Raw genomic sequence first — 11,531 nt, forward strand, 5'->3', positions numbered from 1 at the left:
CAAGCGCAGCTGGTGCGGCTGCAAGCAGCTCAATCCAAAGCAAAACGCTTACGGCACCCGGTATTCCCAGGCGGTCTCCCATCCAAGTACTAACCGGGCCCTGCGCTGCTTAGCTTCCGAGATCAGACGAGAGCGGGCGTGCTCAGCGCGGTATGGCCGTAAGCGATTAACTCCCAACTCGGACCCAGTCCTCAAGCGCAGCTGGTGCGGCTGCAAGCAGCTCAATCCAAAGCAAAACGCTTACGGCACCCGGTATTCCCAGGCGGTCTCCCATCCAAGTACTAACCGGGCCCTGCGCTGCTTAGCTTCCGAGATCAGACGAGAGCGGGCGTGCTCAGCGCGGTATGGCCGTAAGGGATTAACTCCCCACTCGGACCCAGTCCTCAAGCGCAGCTGGTGCGGCTGCAAGCAGCTCAATCCAAAGCAAAACGCTTACAGCACCCGGTATTCCCAGGCGGTCTCCCATCCAAGTACTAACCGGGCCCTGCGCTGCTTAGCTTCCGAGATCAGACGAGAGCGGGCGTGCTCAGCGCGGTATGGCCGTAAGCTATTAACTCCCCACTCGGACCCAGTCCTCAAGCGCAGCTGGTGCGGCTGCAAGCAGCTCAATCCAAAGCAAAACGCTTACAGCACCCGGTATTCCCAGGCGGTCTCCCATCCAAGTACTAACCGGGCCCTGCGCTGCTTAGCTTCCGAGATCAGACGAGAGCGGGCGTGCTCAGCGCGGTATGGCCGTAAGCTATTAACTCCCCACTCGGACCCAGTCCTCAAGCGCAGCTGGTGCGGCTGCAAGCAGCTCAATCCAAAGCAAAACGCTTACGGCACCCGGTATTCCCAGGCGGTCTCCCATCCAAGTACTAACCGGGCCCTGCGCTGCTTAGCTTCCGAGATCAGACGAGAGCGGGCGTGCTCAGCGCGGTATGGCCGTAAGCGATTAACTCCCCACTCGGACCCAGTCCTCAAGCGCAGCTGGTGCGGCTGCAAGCAGCTCAATCCAAAGCAAAACGCTTACAGCACCCGGTATTCCCAGGCGGTCTCCCATCCAAGTACTAACCGGGCCCTGCGCTGCTTAGCTTCCGAGATCAGACGAGAGCGGGCGTGCTCAGCGCGGTATGGCCGTAAGCGATTAACTCCCCACTCGGACCCAGTCCTCAAGCGCAGCTGGTGCGGCTGCAAGCAGCTCAATCCAAAGCAAAACGCTTACAGCACCCGGTATTCCGAGGCGGTCTCCCATCCAAGTACTAACCGGGCCCTGCGCTGCTTAGCTTCCGAGATCAGACGAGAGCGGGCGTGCTCAGCGCGGTATGGCCGTAAGCTATTAACTCCCCACTCGGACCCAGTCCTCAAGCGCAGCTGGTGCGGCTGCAAGCAGCTCAATCCAAAGCAAAACGCTTACAGCACCCGGTATTCCCAGGCGGTCTCCCATCCAAGTACTAACCGGGCCCTGCGCTGCTTAGCTTCCGAGATCAGACGAGAGCGGGCGTGCTCAGCGCGGTATGGCCGTAAGCTATTAACTCCCCACTCGGACCCAGTCCTCAAGCGCAGCTGGTGCGGCTGCAAGCAGCTCAATCCAAAGCAAAACGCTTACGGCACCCGGTATTCCCAGGCGGTCTCCCATCCAAGTACTAACCGGGCCCTGCGCTGCTTAGCTTCCGAGATCAGACGAGAGCGGGCGTGCTCAGCGCGGTATGGCCGTAAGCGATTAACTCCCCACTCGGACCCAGTCCTCAAGCGCAGCTGGTGCGGCTGCAAGCAGCTCAATCCAAAGCAAAACGCTTACAGCACCCGGTATTCCCAGGCGGTCTCCCATCCAAGTACTAACCGGGCCCTGCGCTGCTTAGCTTCCGAGATCAGACGAGAGCGGGCGTGCTCAGCGCGGTATGGCCGTAAGCTATTAACTCCCCACTCGGACCCAGTCCTCAAGCGCAGCTGGTGCGGCTGCAAGCAGCTCAATCCAAAGCAAAACGCTTACGGCACCCGGTATTCCCAGGCGGTCTCCCATCCAAGTACTAACCGGGCCCTGCGCTGCTTAGCTTCCGAGATCAGACGAGAGCGGGCGTGCTCAGCGCGGTATGGCCGTAAGCGATTAACTCCCAACTCGGACCCAGTCCTCAAGCGCAGCTGGTGCGGCTGCAAGCAGCTCAATCCAAAGCAAAACGCTTACGGCACCCGGTATTGCCAGGCGGTCTCCCATCCAAGTACTAACCGGGCCCTGCGCTGCTTAGCTTCCGAGATCAGACGAGAGCGGGCGTGCTCAGCGCGGTATGGCCGTAAGTGATTAACTCCCCACTCGGACCCAGTCCTCAAGCGCAGCTGGTGCGGCTGCAAGCAGCTCAATCCAAAGCAAAACGCTTACAGCACCCGGTATTCCCAGGCGGTCTCCCATCCAAGTACTAACCGGGCCCTGCGCTGCTTAGCTTCCGAGATCAGACGAGAGCGGGCGTGCTCAGCGCGGTATGGCCGTAAGCTATTAACTCCCCACTCGGACCCAGTCCTCAAGCGCAGCTGGTGCGGCTGCAAGCAGCTCAATCCAAAGCAAAACGCTTACAGCACCCGGTATTCCCAGGCGGTCTCCCATCCAAGTACTAACCGGGCCCTGCGCTGCTTAGCTTCCGAGATCAGACGAGAGCGGGCGTGCTCAGCGCGGTATGGCCGTAAGCGATTAACTCCCCACTCGGACCCAGTCCTCAAGCGCAGCTGGTGCGGCTGCAAGCAGCTCAATCCAAAGCAAAACGCTTACGGCACCCGGTATTCCCAGGCGGTCTCCCATCCAAGTACTAACCGGGCCCTGCGCTGCTTAGCTTCCGAGATCAGACAAGAGCGGGCGTGCTCAGCGCGGTATGGCCGTAAGCGATTAACTCCCAACTCGGACCCAGTCCTCAAGCGCAGCTGGTGCGGCTGCAAGCAGCTCAATCCAAAGCAAAACGCTTACAGCACCCGGTATTCCCAGGCGGTCTCCCATCCAAGTACTAACCGGGCCCTGCGCTGCTTAGCTTCCGAGATCAGACGAGAGCGGGCGTGCTCAGCGCGGTATGGCCGTAAGGGATTAACTCCCCACTCGGACCCAGTCCTCAAGCGCAGCTGGTGCGGCTGCAAGCAGCTCAATCCAAAGCAAAACGCTTACAGCACCCGGTATTCCCAGGCGGTCTCCCATCCAAGTACTAACCGGGCCCTGCGCTGCTTAGCTTCCGAGATCAGACGAGAGCGGGCGTGCTCAGCGCGGTATGGCCGTAAGCGATTAACTCCCCACTCGGACCCAGTCCTCAAGCGCAGCTGGTGCGGCTGCAAGCAGCTCAATCCAAAGCAAAACGCTTACGGCACCCGGTATTCCCAGGCGGTCTCCCATCCAAGTACTAACCGGGCCCTGCGCTGCTTAGCTTCCGAGATCAGACGAGAGCGGGCGTGCTCAGCGCGGTATGGCCGTAAGCGATTAACTCCCCACTCGGACCCAGTCCTCAAGCGCAGCTGGTGCGGCTGCAAGCAGCTCAATCCAAAGCAAAACGCTTACGGCACCCGGTATTCCCAGGCGGTCTCCCATCCAAGTACTAACCGGGCCCTGCGCTGCTTAGCTTCCGAGATCAGACGAGAGCGGGCGTGCTCAGCGCGGTATGGCCGTAAGCGATTAACTCCCCACTCGGACCCAGTCCTCAAGCGCAGCTGGTGCGGCTGCAAGCAGCTCAATCCAAAGCAAAACGCTTACAGCACCCGGTATTCCCAGGCGGTCTCCCATCCAAGTACTAACCGGGCCCTGCGCTGCTTAGCTTCCGAGATCAGACGAGAGCGGGCGTGCTCAGCGCGGTATGGCCGTAAGCGATTAACTCCCCACTCGGACCCAGTCCTCAAGCGCAGCTGGTGCGGCTGCAAGCAGCTCAATCCAAAGCAAAACGCTTACGGCACCCGGTATTCCCAGGCGGTCTCCCATCCAAGTACTAACCTGGCCCTGCGCTGCTTAGCTTCCGAGATCAGACGAGAGCGGGCGTGCTCAGCGCGGTATGGCCGTAAGCGATTAACTCCCCACTCGGACCCAGTCCTCAAGCGCAGCTGGTGCGGCTGCAAGCAGCTCAATCCAAAGCAAAACGCTTACGGCACCCGGTATTCCCAGGCGGTCTCCCATCCAAGTACTAACCGGGCCCTGCGCTGCTTAGCTTCCGAGATCAGACGAGAGCGGGCGTGCTCAGCGCGGTATGGCCGTAAGCGATTAACTCCCAACTCGGACCCAGTCCTCAAGCGCAGCTGGTGCGGCTGCAAGCAGCTCAATCCAAAGCAAAACGCTTACGGCACCCGGTATTCCCAGGCGGTCTCCCATCCAAGTACTAACCGGGCCCTGCGCTGCTTAGCTTCCGAGATCAGACGAGAGCGGGCGTGCTCAGCGCGGTATGGCCGTAAGCGATTAACTCCCCACTCGGACCCAGTCCTCAAGCGCAGCTGGTGCGGCTGCAAGCAGCTCAATCCAAAGCAAAACGCTTACTGCACCCGGTATTCCCAGGCGGTCTCCCATCCAAGTACTAACCGGGCCCTGCGCTGCTTAGCTTCCGAGATCAGACGAGAGCGGCCGTGCTCAGCGCGGTATGGCCGTAAGCGATTAACTCCCCACTCGGACCCAGTCCTCAAGCGCAGCTGGTGCGGCTGCAAGCAGCTCAATCCAAAGCAAAACGCTTACAGCACCCGGTATTCCCAGGCGGTCTCCCATCCAAGTACTAACCGGGCCCTGCGCTGCTTAGCTTCCGAGATCAGACGAGAGCGGGCGTGCTCAGCGCGGTATGGCCGTAAGCGATTAACTCCCCACTCGGACCCAGTCCTCAAGCGCAGCTGGTGCGGCTGCAAGCAGCTCAATCCAAAGCAAAACGCTTACAGCACCCGGTATTCCCAGGCGGTCTCCCATCCAAGTACTAACCGGGCCCTGCGCTGCTTAGCTTCCGAGATCAGACGAGAGCGGGCGTGCTCAGCGCGGTATGGCCGTAAGCGATTAACTCCCCACTCGGACCCAGTCCTCAAGCGCAGCTGGTGCGGCTGCAAGCAGCTCAATCCAAAGCAAAATGCTTACAGCACCCGGTATTCCCAGGCGGTCTCCCATCCAAGTACTAACCGGGCCCTGCGCTGCTTAGCTTCCGAGATCAGACGAGAGCGGGCGTGCTCAGCGCGGTATGGCCGTAAGCGATTAACTCCCCACTCGGACCCAGTCCTCAAGCGCAGCTGGTGCGGCTGCAAGCAGCTCAATCCAAAGCAAAACGCTTACAGCACCCGGTATTCCCAGGCGGTCTCCCATCCAAGTACTAACCGGGCCCTGCGCTGCTTAGCTTCCGAGATCAGACGAGAGCGGGCGTGCTCAGCGCGGTATGGCCGTAAGCGATTACCTCCCCACTCGGACCCAGTCCTCAAGCGCAGCTGGTGCGGCTGCAAGCAGCTCAATCCAAAGCAAAACGCTTACAGCACCCGGTATTCCCAGGCGGTCTCCCATCCAAGTACTAACCGGGCCCTGCGCTGCTTAGCTTCCGAGATCAGACGAGAGCGGGCGTGCTCAGCGCGGTATGGCCGTAAGCGATTAACTCCCCACTCGGACCCAGTCCTCAAGCGCAGCTGGTGCGGCTGCAAGCAGCTCAATCCAAAGCAATACTCTTACAGCACCCGGTATTCCCAGGCGGTCTCCCATGCAAGTACTAACCGGGCCCTGCGCTGCTTAGCTTCCGAGATCAGACGAGAGCGGGCGTGCTCAGCGCGGTATGGCCGTAAGCGATTAACTCCCCACTCGGACCCAGTCCTCAAGCGCAGCTGGTGCGGCTGCAAGCAGCTCAATCCAAAGCAAAACGCTTACAGCACCCGGTATTCCCAGGCGGTCTCCCATCCAAGTACTAACCGGGCCCTGCGCTGCTTAGCTTCCGAGATCAGACGAGAGCGGGCGTGCTCAGCGCGGTATGGCCGTAAGCGATTAACTCCCCACTCGGACCCAGTCCTCAAGCGCAGCTGGTGCGGCTGCAAGCAGCTCAATCCAAAGCAAAACGCTTACAGCACCCGGTATTCCCAGGCGGTCTCCCATCCAAGTACTAACCGGGCCCTGCGCTGCTTAGCTTCCGAGATCAGACGAGAGCGGGCGTGCTCAGCGCGGTATGGCCGTAAGCGATTAACTCCCCACTCGGACCCAGTCCTCAAGCGCAGCTGGTGCGGCTGCAAGCAGCTCAATCCAAAGCAAAACGCTTACAGCACCCGGTATTCCCAGGCGGTCTCCCATCCAAGTACTAACCGGGCCCTGCGCTGCTTAGCTTCCGAGATCAGACGAGAGCGGGCGTGCTCAGCGCGGTATGGCCGTAAGGGATTAACTCCCCACTCGGACCCAGTCCTCAAGCGCAGCTGGTGCGGCTGCAAGCAGCTCAATCCAAAGCAAAACGCTTACAGCACCCGGTATTCCCAGGCGGTCTCCCATCCAAGTACTAACCGGGCCCTGCGCTGCTTAGCTTCCGAGATCAGACGAGAGCGGGCGTGCTCAGCGCGGTATGGCCGTAAGCGATTAACTCCCCACTCGGACCCAGTCCTCAAGCGCAGCTGGTGCGGCTGCAAGCAGCTCAATCCAAAGCAAAACGCTTACGGCACCCGGTATTCCCAGGCGGTCTCCCATCCAAGTACTAACCGGGCCCTGCGCTGCTTAGCTTCCGAGATCAGACGAGAGCGGGCGTGCTCAGCGCGGTATGGCCGTAAGCGATTAACTCCCCACTCGGACCCAGTCCTCAAGCGCAGCTGGTGCGGCTGCAAGCAGCTCAATCCAAAGCAAAACGCTTACGGCACCCGGTATTCCCAGGCGGTCTCCCATCCAAGTACTAACCGGGCCCTGCGCTGCTTAGCTTCCGAGATCAGACGAGAGCGGGCGTGCTCAGCGCGGTATGGCCGTAAGCGATTAACTCCCCACTCGGACCCAGTCCTCAAGCGCAGCTGGTGCGGCTGCAAGCAGCTCAATCCAAAGCAAAACGCTTACAGCACCCGGTATTCCCAGGCGGTCTCCCATCCAAGTACTAACCGGGCCCTGCGCTGCTTAGCTTCCGAGATCAGACGAGAGCGGGCGTGCTCAGCGCGGTATGGCCGTAAGCGATTAACTCCCCACTCGGACCCAGTCCTCAAGCGCAGCTGGTGCGGCTGCAAGCAGCTCAATCCAAAGCAAAACGCTTACGGCACCCGGTATTCCCAGGCGGTCTCCCATCCAAGTACTAACCTGGCCCTGCGCTGCTTAGCTTCCGAGATCAGACGAGAGCGGGCGTGCTCAGCGCGGTATGGCCGTAAGCGATTAACTCCCCACTCGGACCCAGTCCTCAAGCGCAGCTGGTGCGGCTGCAAGCAGCTCAATCCAAAGCAAAACGCTTACGGCACCCGGTATTCCCAGGCGGTCTCCCATCCAAGTACTAACCGGGCCCTGCGCTGCTTAGCTTCCGAGATCAGACGAGAGCGGGCGTGCTCAGCGCGGTATGGCCGTAAGCGATTAACTCCCAACTCGGACCCAGTCCTCAAGCGCAGCTGGTGCGGCTGCAAGCAGCTCAATCCAAAGCAAAACGCTTACGGCACCCGGTATTCCCAGGCGGTCTCCCATCCAAGTACTAACCGGGCCCTGCGCTGCTTAGCTTCCGAGATCAGACGAGAGCGGGCGTGCTCAGCGCGGTATGGCCGTAAGCGATTAACTCCCCACTCGGACCCAGTCCTCAAGCGCAGCTGGTGCGGCTGCAAGCAGCTCAATCCAAAGCAAAACGCTTACTGCACCCGGTATTCCCAGGCGGTCTCCCATCCAAGTACTAACCGGGCCCTGCGCTGCTTAGCTTCCGAGATCAGACGAGAGCGGCCGTGCTCAGCGCGGTATGGCCGTAAGCGATTAACTCCCCACTCGGACCCAGTCCTCAAGCGCAGCTGGTGCGGCTGCAAGCAGCTCAATCCAAAGCAAAACGCTTACAGCACCCGGTATTCCCAGGCGGTCTCCCATCCAAGTACTAACCGGGCCCTGCGCTGCTTAGCTTCCGAGATCAGACGAGAGCGGGCGTGCTCAGCGCGGTATGGCCGTAAGCGATTAACTCCCCACTCGGACCCAGTCCTCAAGCGCAGCTGGTGCGGCTGCAAGCAGCTCAATCCAAAGCAAAACGCTTACAGCACCCGGTATTCCCAGGCGGTCTCCCATCCAAGTACTAACCGGGCCCTGCGCTGCTTAGCTTCCGAGATCAGACGAGAGCGGGCGTGCTCAGCGCGGTATGGCCGTAAGCGATTAACTCCCCACTCGGACCCAGTCCTCAAGCGCAGCTGGTGCGGCTGCAAGCAGCTCAATCCAAAGCAAAATGCTTACAGCACCCGGTATTCCCAGGCGGTCTCCCATCCAAGTACTAACCGGGCCCTGCGCTGCTTAGCTTCCGAGATCAGACGAGAGCGGGCGTGCTCAGCGCGGTATGGCCGTAAGCGATTAACTCCCCACTCGGACCCAGTCCTCAAGCGCAGCTGGTGCGGCTGCAAGCAGCTCAATCCAAAGCAAAACGCTTACAGCACCCGGTATTCCCAGGCGGTCTCCCATCCAAGTACTAACCGGGCCCTGCGCTGCTTAGCTTCCGAGATCAGACGAGAGCGGGCGTGCTCAGCGCGGTATGGCCGTAAGCGATTACCTCCCCACTCGGACCCAGTCCTCAAGCGCAGCTGGTGCGGCTGCAAGCAGCTCAATCCAAAGCAAAACGCTTACAGCACCCGGTATTCCCAGGCGGTCTCCCATCCAAGTACTAACCGGGCCCTGCGCTGCTTAGCTTCCGAGATCAGACGAGAGCGGGCGTGCTCAGCGCGGTATGGCCGTAAGCGATTAACTCCCCACTCGGACCCAGTCCTCAAGCGCAGCTGGTGCGGCTGCAAGCAGCTCAATCCAAAGCAATACTCTTACAGCACCCGGTATTCCCAGGCGGTCTCCCATGCAAGTACTAACCGGGCCCTGCGCTGCTTAGCTTCCGAGATCAGACGAGAGCGGGCGTGCTCAGCGCGGTATGGCCGTAAGCGATTAACTCCCCACTCGGACCCAGTCCTCAAGCGCAGCTGGTGCGGCTGCAAGCAGCTCAATCCAAAGCAAAACGCTTACAGCACCCGGTATTCCCAGGCGGTCTCCCATCCAAGTACTAACCGGGCCCTGCGCTGCTTAGCTTCCGAGATCAGACGAGAGCGGGCGTGCTCAGCGCGGTATGGCCGTAAGCGATTAACTCCCCACTCGGACCCAGTCCTCAAGCGCAGCTGGTGCGGCTGCAAGCAGCTCAATCCAAAGCAAAACGCTTACAGCACCCGGTATTCCCAGGCGGTCTCCCATCCAAGTACTAACCGGGCCCTGCGCTGCTTAGCTTCCGAGATCAGACGAGAGCGGGCGTGCTCAGCGCGGTATGGCCGTAAGCGATTAACTCCCCACTCGGACCCAGTCCTCAAGCGCAGCTGGTGCGGCTGCAAGCAGCTCAATCCAAAGCAAAACGCTTACAGCACCCGGTATTCCCAGGCGGTCTCCCATCCAAGTACTAACCGGGCCCTGCGCTGCTTAGCTTCCGAGATCAGACGAGAGCGGGCGTGCTCAGCGCGGTATGGCCGTAAGCGATTAACTCCCCACTCGGACCCAGTCCTCAAGCGCAGCTGGTGCGGCTGCAAGCAGCTCAATCCAAAGCAAAACGCTTACAGCACCCGGTATTCCCAGGCGGTCTCCCATCCAAGTACTAACCGGGCCCTGCGCTGCTTAGCTTCCGAGATCAGACGAGAGCGGGCGTGCTCAGCGCGGTATGGCCGTAAGCGATTAACTCCCCACTCGGACCCAGTCCTCAAGCGCAGCTGGTGCGGCTGCAAGCAGCTCAATCCAAAGCAAAACGCTTACAGCACCCGGTATTCCCAGGCGGTCTCCCATCCAAGTACTAACCGGGCCCTGCGCTGCTTAGCTTCCGAGATCAGACGAGAGCGGGCGTGCTCAGCGCGGTATGGCCGTAAGCGATTAACTCCCCACTCGGACCCAGTCCTCAAGCGCAGCTGGTGCGGCTGCAAGCAGCTCAATCCAAAGCAAAAGGCTTACAGCACCCGGTATTCCCAGGCGGTCTCCCATCCAAGTACTAACCGGGCCCTGCGCTGCTTAGCTTCCGAGATCAGACGAGAGCGGGCGTGCTCAGCGCGGTATGGCCGTAAGCGATTAACTCCCCACTCGGACCCAGTCCTCAAGCGCAGCTGGTGCGGCTGCAAGCAGCTCAATCCAAAGCAAAACGCTTACAACACCCGGTATTCCCAGGCGGTCTCCCATCCAAGTACTAACCGGGCCCTGCGCTGCTTAGCTTCCGAGATCAGACGAGAGCGGGCGTGCTCAGCGCGCTATGGCCGTAAGCGATTAACTCCCCACTCGGACCCAGTCCTCAAGCGCAGCTGGTGCGGCTGCAAGCAGCTCAATCCAAAGCAAAACGCTTACAGCACCCGGTATTCCCAGGCGGTCTCCCATCCAAGTACTAACCGGGCCCTGCGCTGCTTAGCTTCCGAGATCAGACGAGAGCGGGCGTGCTCAGCACGGTATGGCCGTAAGCGATTAACTCCCCACTCGGACCCAGTCCTCATGCGCAACTGGTGCGGCTGCAAGCAGCTCAATCCAAAGCAAAACGCTTACAGCACCCGGTATTCCCAGGCGGTCTCCCATCCAAGTACTAACCGGGCCCTGCGCTCCTTAGCTTCCGAGATCAGACGAGAGCGGGCGTGCTCAGCGCGGTATGGCCGTAAGCGATTAACTCCCCACTCGGACCCAGTCCTCAAGCGCAGCTGGTGCGGCTGCAAGCAGCTCAATCCAAAGCAAAACGCTTACAGCACCCGGTATTCCCAGGCGGTCTCCCATCCAAGTACTAACCGGGCCCTGCGCTGCTTAGCTTCCGAGATCAGACGAGAGCGGGCGTGCTCAGCGCGGTATGGCCGTAAGCGATTAACTCCCCACTCGGACCCAGTCCTCAAGCGCAGCTGGTGCGGCTGCAAGCAGCTCAATCCAAAGCAAAACGCTTACAGCACCCGGTATTCCCAGGCGGTCTCCCATCCAAGTACTAACCGGGCCCTGCGCTGCTTAGCTTCCGAGATCAGACGAGAGCGGGCGTGCTCAGCGCGGTATGGCCGTAAGCGATTAACTCCCCACTCGGACCCAGTCCTCAAGCGCAGCTGGTGCGGCTGCAAGCAGCTCAATCCAAAGCAAAACGCTTACGGCACCCGGTATTCCCAGGCGGTCTCCCATCCAAGTACTAACCGGGCCCTGCGCTGCTTAGCTTCCGAGATCAGACGAGAGCGGGCGTGCTCAGCGCGGTATGTCCGTAAGCGATTAACTCCCCACTCGGACCCAGTCCTCAAGCGCAGCTGGTGCGGCTGCAAGCAGCTCAATCCAAAGCAAAACGCTTACGGCACCCGGTATTCCCAGGCGGTCTCCCATCCAAGTACTAACCGGGCCCTGCGCTGCTTAGCTTCCGAGATCAGACGAGAGCGGGCGTGCTCAGCGCGGTATGGCCGTAAGCGATTAACTCCCCACTCGGACCCAGTCCTCAAGCGCAGCT

General features: G+C 60.4%; 56 non-coding genes and 4 pseudogenes across 56 annotated transcripts; all 60 read right to left on the reverse strand.

Annotated features, from left to right (window-relative positions):
* Positions 1–45: 45 nt before the first annotated feature.
* On the reverse strand, positions 46–164 carry LOC134074630 (5S ribosomal RNA). The gene has a single exon (XR_009937851.1). It is a non-coding gene; the product is annotated as a 5S ribosomal RNA (ribosomal RNA).
* A 73-nt stretch (positions 165–237) lies between these two features.
* LOC134074559 (5S ribosomal RNA) lies at positions 238–356 on the reverse strand. The gene has a single exon (XR_009937791.1). It is a non-coding gene; the product is annotated as a 5S ribosomal RNA (ribosomal RNA).
* A 73-nt stretch (positions 357–429) lies between these two features.
* LOC134074368 (5S ribosomal RNA) lies at positions 430–548 on the reverse strand. Its single transcript, XR_009937606.1, has one exon. It is a non-coding gene; the product is annotated as a 5S ribosomal RNA (ribosomal RNA).
* Positions 549–621: 73 nt separating this feature from the next.
* On the reverse strand, positions 622–740 carry LOC134074369 (5S ribosomal RNA). Its single transcript, XR_009937607.1, has one exon. It is a non-coding gene; the product is annotated as a 5S ribosomal RNA (ribosomal RNA).
* A 73-nt stretch (positions 741–813) lies between these two features.
* Positions 814–932, reverse strand: LOC134074631 (5S ribosomal RNA). The gene has a single exon (XR_009937852.1). It is a non-coding gene; the product is annotated as a 5S ribosomal RNA (ribosomal RNA).
* Positions 933–1,005: 73 nt separating this feature from the next.
* Positions 1,006–1,124, reverse strand: LOC134074370 (5S ribosomal RNA). Its single transcript, XR_009937608.1, has one exon. It is a non-coding gene; the product is annotated as a 5S ribosomal RNA (ribosomal RNA).
* A 73-nt stretch (positions 1,125–1,197) lies between these two features.
* Positions 1,198–1,316, reverse strand: LOC134074560 (5S ribosomal RNA). The gene has a single exon (XR_009937792.1). It is a non-coding gene; the product is annotated as a 5S ribosomal RNA (ribosomal RNA).
* Positions 1,317–1,389: 73 nt separating this feature from the next.
* On the reverse strand, positions 1,390–1,508 carry LOC134074372 (5S ribosomal RNA). Its single transcript, XR_009937610.1, has one exon. It is a non-coding gene; the product is annotated as a 5S ribosomal RNA (ribosomal RNA).
* A 73-nt stretch (positions 1,509–1,581) lies between these two features.
* On the reverse strand, positions 1,582–1,700 carry LOC134074633 (5S ribosomal RNA). The gene has a single exon (XR_009937854.1). It is a non-coding gene; the product is annotated as a 5S ribosomal RNA (ribosomal RNA).
* Positions 1,701–1,773: 73 nt separating this feature from the next.
* Positions 1,774–1,892, reverse strand: LOC134074374 (5S ribosomal RNA). The gene has a single exon (XR_009937611.1). It is a non-coding gene; the product is annotated as a 5S ribosomal RNA (ribosomal RNA).
* Positions 1,893–1,965: 73 nt separating this feature from the next.
* On the reverse strand, positions 1,966–2,084 carry LOC134074636 (5S ribosomal RNA). Its single transcript, XR_009937855.1, has one exon. It is a non-coding gene; the product is annotated as a 5S ribosomal RNA (ribosomal RNA).
* Positions 2,085–2,157: 73 nt separating this feature from the next.
* LOC134074605 (5S ribosomal RNA) lies at positions 2,158–2,276 on the reverse strand (annotated as a pseudogene).
* Positions 2,277–2,349: 73 nt separating this feature from the next.
* LOC134074375 (5S ribosomal RNA) lies at positions 2,350–2,468 on the reverse strand. The gene has a single exon (XR_009937612.1). It is a non-coding gene; the product is annotated as a 5S ribosomal RNA (ribosomal RNA).
* Positions 2,469–2,541: 73 nt separating this feature from the next.
* On the reverse strand, positions 2,542–2,660 carry LOC134074376 (5S ribosomal RNA). The gene has a single exon (XR_009937613.1). It is a non-coding gene; the product is annotated as a 5S ribosomal RNA (ribosomal RNA).
* Positions 2,661–2,733: 73 nt separating this feature from the next.
* LOC134074562 (5S ribosomal RNA) lies at positions 2,734–2,852 on the reverse strand. Its single transcript, XR_009937794.1, has one exon. It is a non-coding gene; the product is annotated as a 5S ribosomal RNA (ribosomal RNA).
* A 73-nt stretch (positions 2,853–2,925) lies between these two features.
* On the reverse strand, positions 2,926–3,044 carry LOC134074576 (5S ribosomal RNA). The gene has a single exon (XR_009937807.1). It is a non-coding gene; the product is annotated as a 5S ribosomal RNA (ribosomal RNA).
* A 73-nt stretch (positions 3,045–3,117) lies between these two features.
* LOC134074377 (5S ribosomal RNA) lies at positions 3,118–3,236 on the reverse strand. Its single transcript, XR_009937614.1, has one exon. It is a non-coding gene; the product is annotated as a 5S ribosomal RNA (ribosomal RNA).
* Positions 3,237–3,309: 73 nt separating this feature from the next.
* Positions 3,310–3,428, reverse strand: LOC134074637 (5S ribosomal RNA). Its single transcript, XR_009937856.1, has one exon. It is a non-coding gene; the product is annotated as a 5S ribosomal RNA (ribosomal RNA).
* Positions 3,429–3,501: 73 nt separating this feature from the next.
* On the reverse strand, positions 3,502–3,620 carry LOC134074638 (5S ribosomal RNA). The gene has a single exon (XR_009937857.1). It is a non-coding gene; the product is annotated as a 5S ribosomal RNA (ribosomal RNA).
* Positions 3,621–3,693: 73 nt separating this feature from the next.
* LOC134074378 (5S ribosomal RNA) lies at positions 3,694–3,812 on the reverse strand. The gene has a single exon (XR_009937615.1). It is a non-coding gene; the product is annotated as a 5S ribosomal RNA (ribosomal RNA).
* A 73-nt stretch (positions 3,813–3,885) lies between these two features.
* LOC134074632 (5S ribosomal RNA) lies at positions 3,886–4,004 on the reverse strand. The gene has a single exon (XR_009937853.1). It is a non-coding gene; the product is annotated as a 5S ribosomal RNA (ribosomal RNA).
* A 73-nt stretch (positions 4,005–4,077) lies between these two features.
* On the reverse strand, positions 4,078–4,196 carry LOC134074639 (5S ribosomal RNA). Its single transcript, XR_009937858.1, has one exon. It is a non-coding gene; the product is annotated as a 5S ribosomal RNA (ribosomal RNA).
* Positions 4,197–4,269: 73 nt separating this feature from the next.
* Positions 4,270–4,388, reverse strand: LOC134074640 (5S ribosomal RNA). Its single transcript, XR_009937859.1, has one exon. It is a non-coding gene; the product is annotated as a 5S ribosomal RNA (ribosomal RNA).
* A 73-nt stretch (positions 4,389–4,461) lies between these two features.
* LOC134074606 (5S ribosomal RNA) lies at positions 4,462–4,580 on the reverse strand (annotated as a pseudogene).
* A 73-nt stretch (positions 4,581–4,653) lies between these two features.
* On the reverse strand, positions 4,654–4,772 carry LOC134074379 (5S ribosomal RNA). The gene has a single exon (XR_009937616.1). It is a non-coding gene; the product is annotated as a 5S ribosomal RNA (ribosomal RNA).
* Positions 4,773–4,845: 73 nt separating this feature from the next.
* On the reverse strand, positions 4,846–4,964 carry LOC134074380 (5S ribosomal RNA). The gene has a single exon (XR_009937617.1). It is a non-coding gene; the product is annotated as a 5S ribosomal RNA (ribosomal RNA).
* Positions 4,965–5,037: 73 nt separating this feature from the next.
* Positions 5,038–5,156, reverse strand: LOC134074454 (5S ribosomal RNA). The gene has a single exon (XR_009937689.1). It is a non-coding gene; the product is annotated as a 5S ribosomal RNA (ribosomal RNA).
* A 73-nt stretch (positions 5,157–5,229) lies between these two features.
* On the reverse strand, positions 5,230–5,348 carry LOC134074381 (5S ribosomal RNA). The gene has a single exon (XR_009937618.1). It is a non-coding gene; the product is annotated as a 5S ribosomal RNA (ribosomal RNA).
* Positions 5,349–5,421: 73 nt separating this feature from the next.
* On the reverse strand, positions 5,422–5,540 carry LOC134074382 (5S ribosomal RNA). The gene has a single exon (XR_009937619.1). It is a non-coding gene; the product is annotated as a 5S ribosomal RNA (ribosomal RNA).
* Positions 5,541–5,613: 73 nt separating this feature from the next.
* Positions 5,614–5,732, reverse strand: LOC134074597 (5S ribosomal RNA). Its single transcript, XR_009937827.1, has one exon. It is a non-coding gene; the product is annotated as a 5S ribosomal RNA (ribosomal RNA).
* A 73-nt stretch (positions 5,733–5,805) lies between these two features.
* On the reverse strand, positions 5,806–5,924 carry LOC134074384 (5S ribosomal RNA). The gene has a single exon (XR_009937621.1). It is a non-coding gene; the product is annotated as a 5S ribosomal RNA (ribosomal RNA).
* Positions 5,925–5,997: 73 nt separating this feature from the next.
* Positions 5,998–6,116, reverse strand: LOC134074385 (5S ribosomal RNA). Its single transcript, XR_009937622.1, has one exon. It is a non-coding gene; the product is annotated as a 5S ribosomal RNA (ribosomal RNA).
* A 73-nt stretch (positions 6,117–6,189) lies between these two features.
* LOC134074577 (5S ribosomal RNA) lies at positions 6,190–6,308 on the reverse strand. The gene has a single exon (XR_009937808.1). It is a non-coding gene; the product is annotated as a 5S ribosomal RNA (ribosomal RNA).
* A 73-nt stretch (positions 6,309–6,381) lies between these two features.
* LOC134074386 (5S ribosomal RNA) lies at positions 6,382–6,500 on the reverse strand. The gene has a single exon (XR_009937623.1). It is a non-coding gene; the product is annotated as a 5S ribosomal RNA (ribosomal RNA).
* Positions 6,501–6,573: 73 nt separating this feature from the next.
* On the reverse strand, positions 6,574–6,692 carry LOC134074641 (5S ribosomal RNA). Its single transcript, XR_009937860.1, has one exon. It is a non-coding gene; the product is annotated as a 5S ribosomal RNA (ribosomal RNA).
* Positions 6,693–6,765: 73 nt separating this feature from the next.
* Positions 6,766–6,884, reverse strand: LOC134074642 (5S ribosomal RNA). Its single transcript, XR_009937861.1, has one exon. It is a non-coding gene; the product is annotated as a 5S ribosomal RNA (ribosomal RNA).
* A 73-nt stretch (positions 6,885–6,957) lies between these two features.
* LOC134074387 (5S ribosomal RNA) lies at positions 6,958–7,076 on the reverse strand. Its single transcript, XR_009937624.1, has one exon. It is a non-coding gene; the product is annotated as a 5S ribosomal RNA (ribosomal RNA).
* Positions 7,077–7,149: 73 nt separating this feature from the next.
* On the reverse strand, positions 7,150–7,268 carry LOC134074645 (5S ribosomal RNA). Its single transcript, XR_009937864.1, has one exon. It is a non-coding gene; the product is annotated as a 5S ribosomal RNA (ribosomal RNA).
* A 73-nt stretch (positions 7,269–7,341) lies between these two features.
* LOC134074643 (5S ribosomal RNA) lies at positions 7,342–7,460 on the reverse strand. The gene has a single exon (XR_009937862.1). It is a non-coding gene; the product is annotated as a 5S ribosomal RNA (ribosomal RNA).
* A 73-nt stretch (positions 7,461–7,533) lies between these two features.
* Positions 7,534–7,652, reverse strand: LOC134074644 (5S ribosomal RNA). Its single transcript, XR_009937863.1, has one exon. It is a non-coding gene; the product is annotated as a 5S ribosomal RNA (ribosomal RNA).
* A 73-nt stretch (positions 7,653–7,725) lies between these two features.
* On the reverse strand, positions 7,726–7,844 carry LOC134074607 (5S ribosomal RNA; annotated as a pseudogene).
* Positions 7,845–7,917: 73 nt separating this feature from the next.
* Positions 7,918–8,036, reverse strand: LOC134074388 (5S ribosomal RNA). The gene has a single exon (XR_009937625.1). It is a non-coding gene; the product is annotated as a 5S ribosomal RNA (ribosomal RNA).
* A 73-nt stretch (positions 8,037–8,109) lies between these two features.
* On the reverse strand, positions 8,110–8,228 carry LOC134074390 (5S ribosomal RNA). Its single transcript, XR_009937626.1, has one exon. It is a non-coding gene; the product is annotated as a 5S ribosomal RNA (ribosomal RNA).
* A 73-nt stretch (positions 8,229–8,301) lies between these two features.
* On the reverse strand, positions 8,302–8,420 carry LOC134074466 (5S ribosomal RNA). Its single transcript, XR_009937700.1, has one exon. It is a non-coding gene; the product is annotated as a 5S ribosomal RNA (ribosomal RNA).
* A 73-nt stretch (positions 8,421–8,493) lies between these two features.
* LOC134074391 (5S ribosomal RNA) lies at positions 8,494–8,612 on the reverse strand. The gene has a single exon (XR_009937627.1). It is a non-coding gene; the product is annotated as a 5S ribosomal RNA (ribosomal RNA).
* A 73-nt stretch (positions 8,613–8,685) lies between these two features.
* On the reverse strand, positions 8,686–8,804 carry LOC134074392 (5S ribosomal RNA). The gene has a single exon (XR_009937628.1). It is a non-coding gene; the product is annotated as a 5S ribosomal RNA (ribosomal RNA).
* A 73-nt stretch (positions 8,805–8,877) lies between these two features.
* On the reverse strand, positions 8,878–8,996 carry LOC134074599 (5S ribosomal RNA). Its single transcript, XR_009937828.1, has one exon. It is a non-coding gene; the product is annotated as a 5S ribosomal RNA (ribosomal RNA).
* A 73-nt stretch (positions 8,997–9,069) lies between these two features.
* LOC134074393 (5S ribosomal RNA) lies at positions 9,070–9,188 on the reverse strand. Its single transcript, XR_009937629.1, has one exon. It is a non-coding gene; the product is annotated as a 5S ribosomal RNA (ribosomal RNA).
* Positions 9,189–9,261: 73 nt separating this feature from the next.
* Positions 9,262–9,380, reverse strand: LOC134074394 (5S ribosomal RNA). The gene has a single exon (XR_009937630.1). It is a non-coding gene; the product is annotated as a 5S ribosomal RNA (ribosomal RNA).
* A 73-nt stretch (positions 9,381–9,453) lies between these two features.
* Positions 9,454–9,572, reverse strand: LOC134074396 (5S ribosomal RNA). The gene has a single exon (XR_009937632.1). It is a non-coding gene; the product is annotated as a 5S ribosomal RNA (ribosomal RNA).
* A 73-nt stretch (positions 9,573–9,645) lies between these two features.
* LOC134074397 (5S ribosomal RNA) lies at positions 9,646–9,764 on the reverse strand. The gene has a single exon (XR_009937633.1). It is a non-coding gene; the product is annotated as a 5S ribosomal RNA (ribosomal RNA).
* Positions 9,765–9,837: 73 nt separating this feature from the next.
* Positions 9,838–9,956, reverse strand: LOC134074398 (5S ribosomal RNA). The gene has a single exon (XR_009937634.1). It is a non-coding gene; the product is annotated as a 5S ribosomal RNA (ribosomal RNA).
* A 73-nt stretch (positions 9,957–10,029) lies between these two features.
* Positions 10,030–10,148, reverse strand: LOC134074551 (5S ribosomal RNA). Its single transcript, XR_009937783.1, has one exon. It is a non-coding gene; the product is annotated as a 5S ribosomal RNA (ribosomal RNA).
* Positions 10,149–10,221: 73 nt separating this feature from the next.
* LOC134074603 (5S ribosomal RNA) lies at positions 10,222–10,340 on the reverse strand (annotated as a pseudogene).
* Positions 10,341–10,413: 73 nt separating this feature from the next.
* On the reverse strand, positions 10,414–10,532 carry LOC134074540 (5S ribosomal RNA). Its single transcript, XR_009937773.1, has one exon. It is a non-coding gene; the product is annotated as a 5S ribosomal RNA (ribosomal RNA).
* Positions 10,533–10,605: 73 nt separating this feature from the next.
* On the reverse strand, positions 10,606–10,724 carry LOC134074584 (5S ribosomal RNA). Its single transcript, XR_009937814.1, has one exon. It is a non-coding gene; the product is annotated as a 5S ribosomal RNA (ribosomal RNA).
* Positions 10,725–10,797: 73 nt separating this feature from the next.
* On the reverse strand, positions 10,798–10,916 carry LOC134074399 (5S ribosomal RNA). The gene has a single exon (XR_009937635.1). It is a non-coding gene; the product is annotated as a 5S ribosomal RNA (ribosomal RNA).
* A 73-nt stretch (positions 10,917–10,989) lies between these two features.
* LOC134074400 (5S ribosomal RNA) lies at positions 10,990–11,108 on the reverse strand. Its single transcript, XR_009937636.1, has one exon. It is a non-coding gene; the product is annotated as a 5S ribosomal RNA (ribosomal RNA).
* A 73-nt stretch (positions 11,109–11,181) lies between these two features.
* On the reverse strand, positions 11,182–11,300 carry LOC134074567 (5S ribosomal RNA). The gene has a single exon (XR_009937798.1). It is a non-coding gene; the product is annotated as a 5S ribosomal RNA (ribosomal RNA).
* A 73-nt stretch (positions 11,301–11,373) lies between these two features.
* LOC134074646 (5S ribosomal RNA) lies at positions 11,374–11,492 on the reverse strand. Its single transcript, XR_009937865.1, has one exon. It is a non-coding gene; the product is annotated as a 5S ribosomal RNA (ribosomal RNA).
* Between the last annotated feature and the right edge of the window lie 39 nt (positions 11,493–11,531).

The sequence above is a fragment of the Sardina pilchardus genome, unplaced genomic scaffold (assembly GCF_963854185.1).
Source record: "Sardina pilchardus unplaced genomic scaffold, fSarPil1.1 HAP1_SCAFFOLD_105, whole genome shotgun sequence".
NCBI lineage: Eukaryota > Metazoa > Chordata > Actinopteri > Clupeiformes > Clupeidae > Sardina > Sardina pilchardus.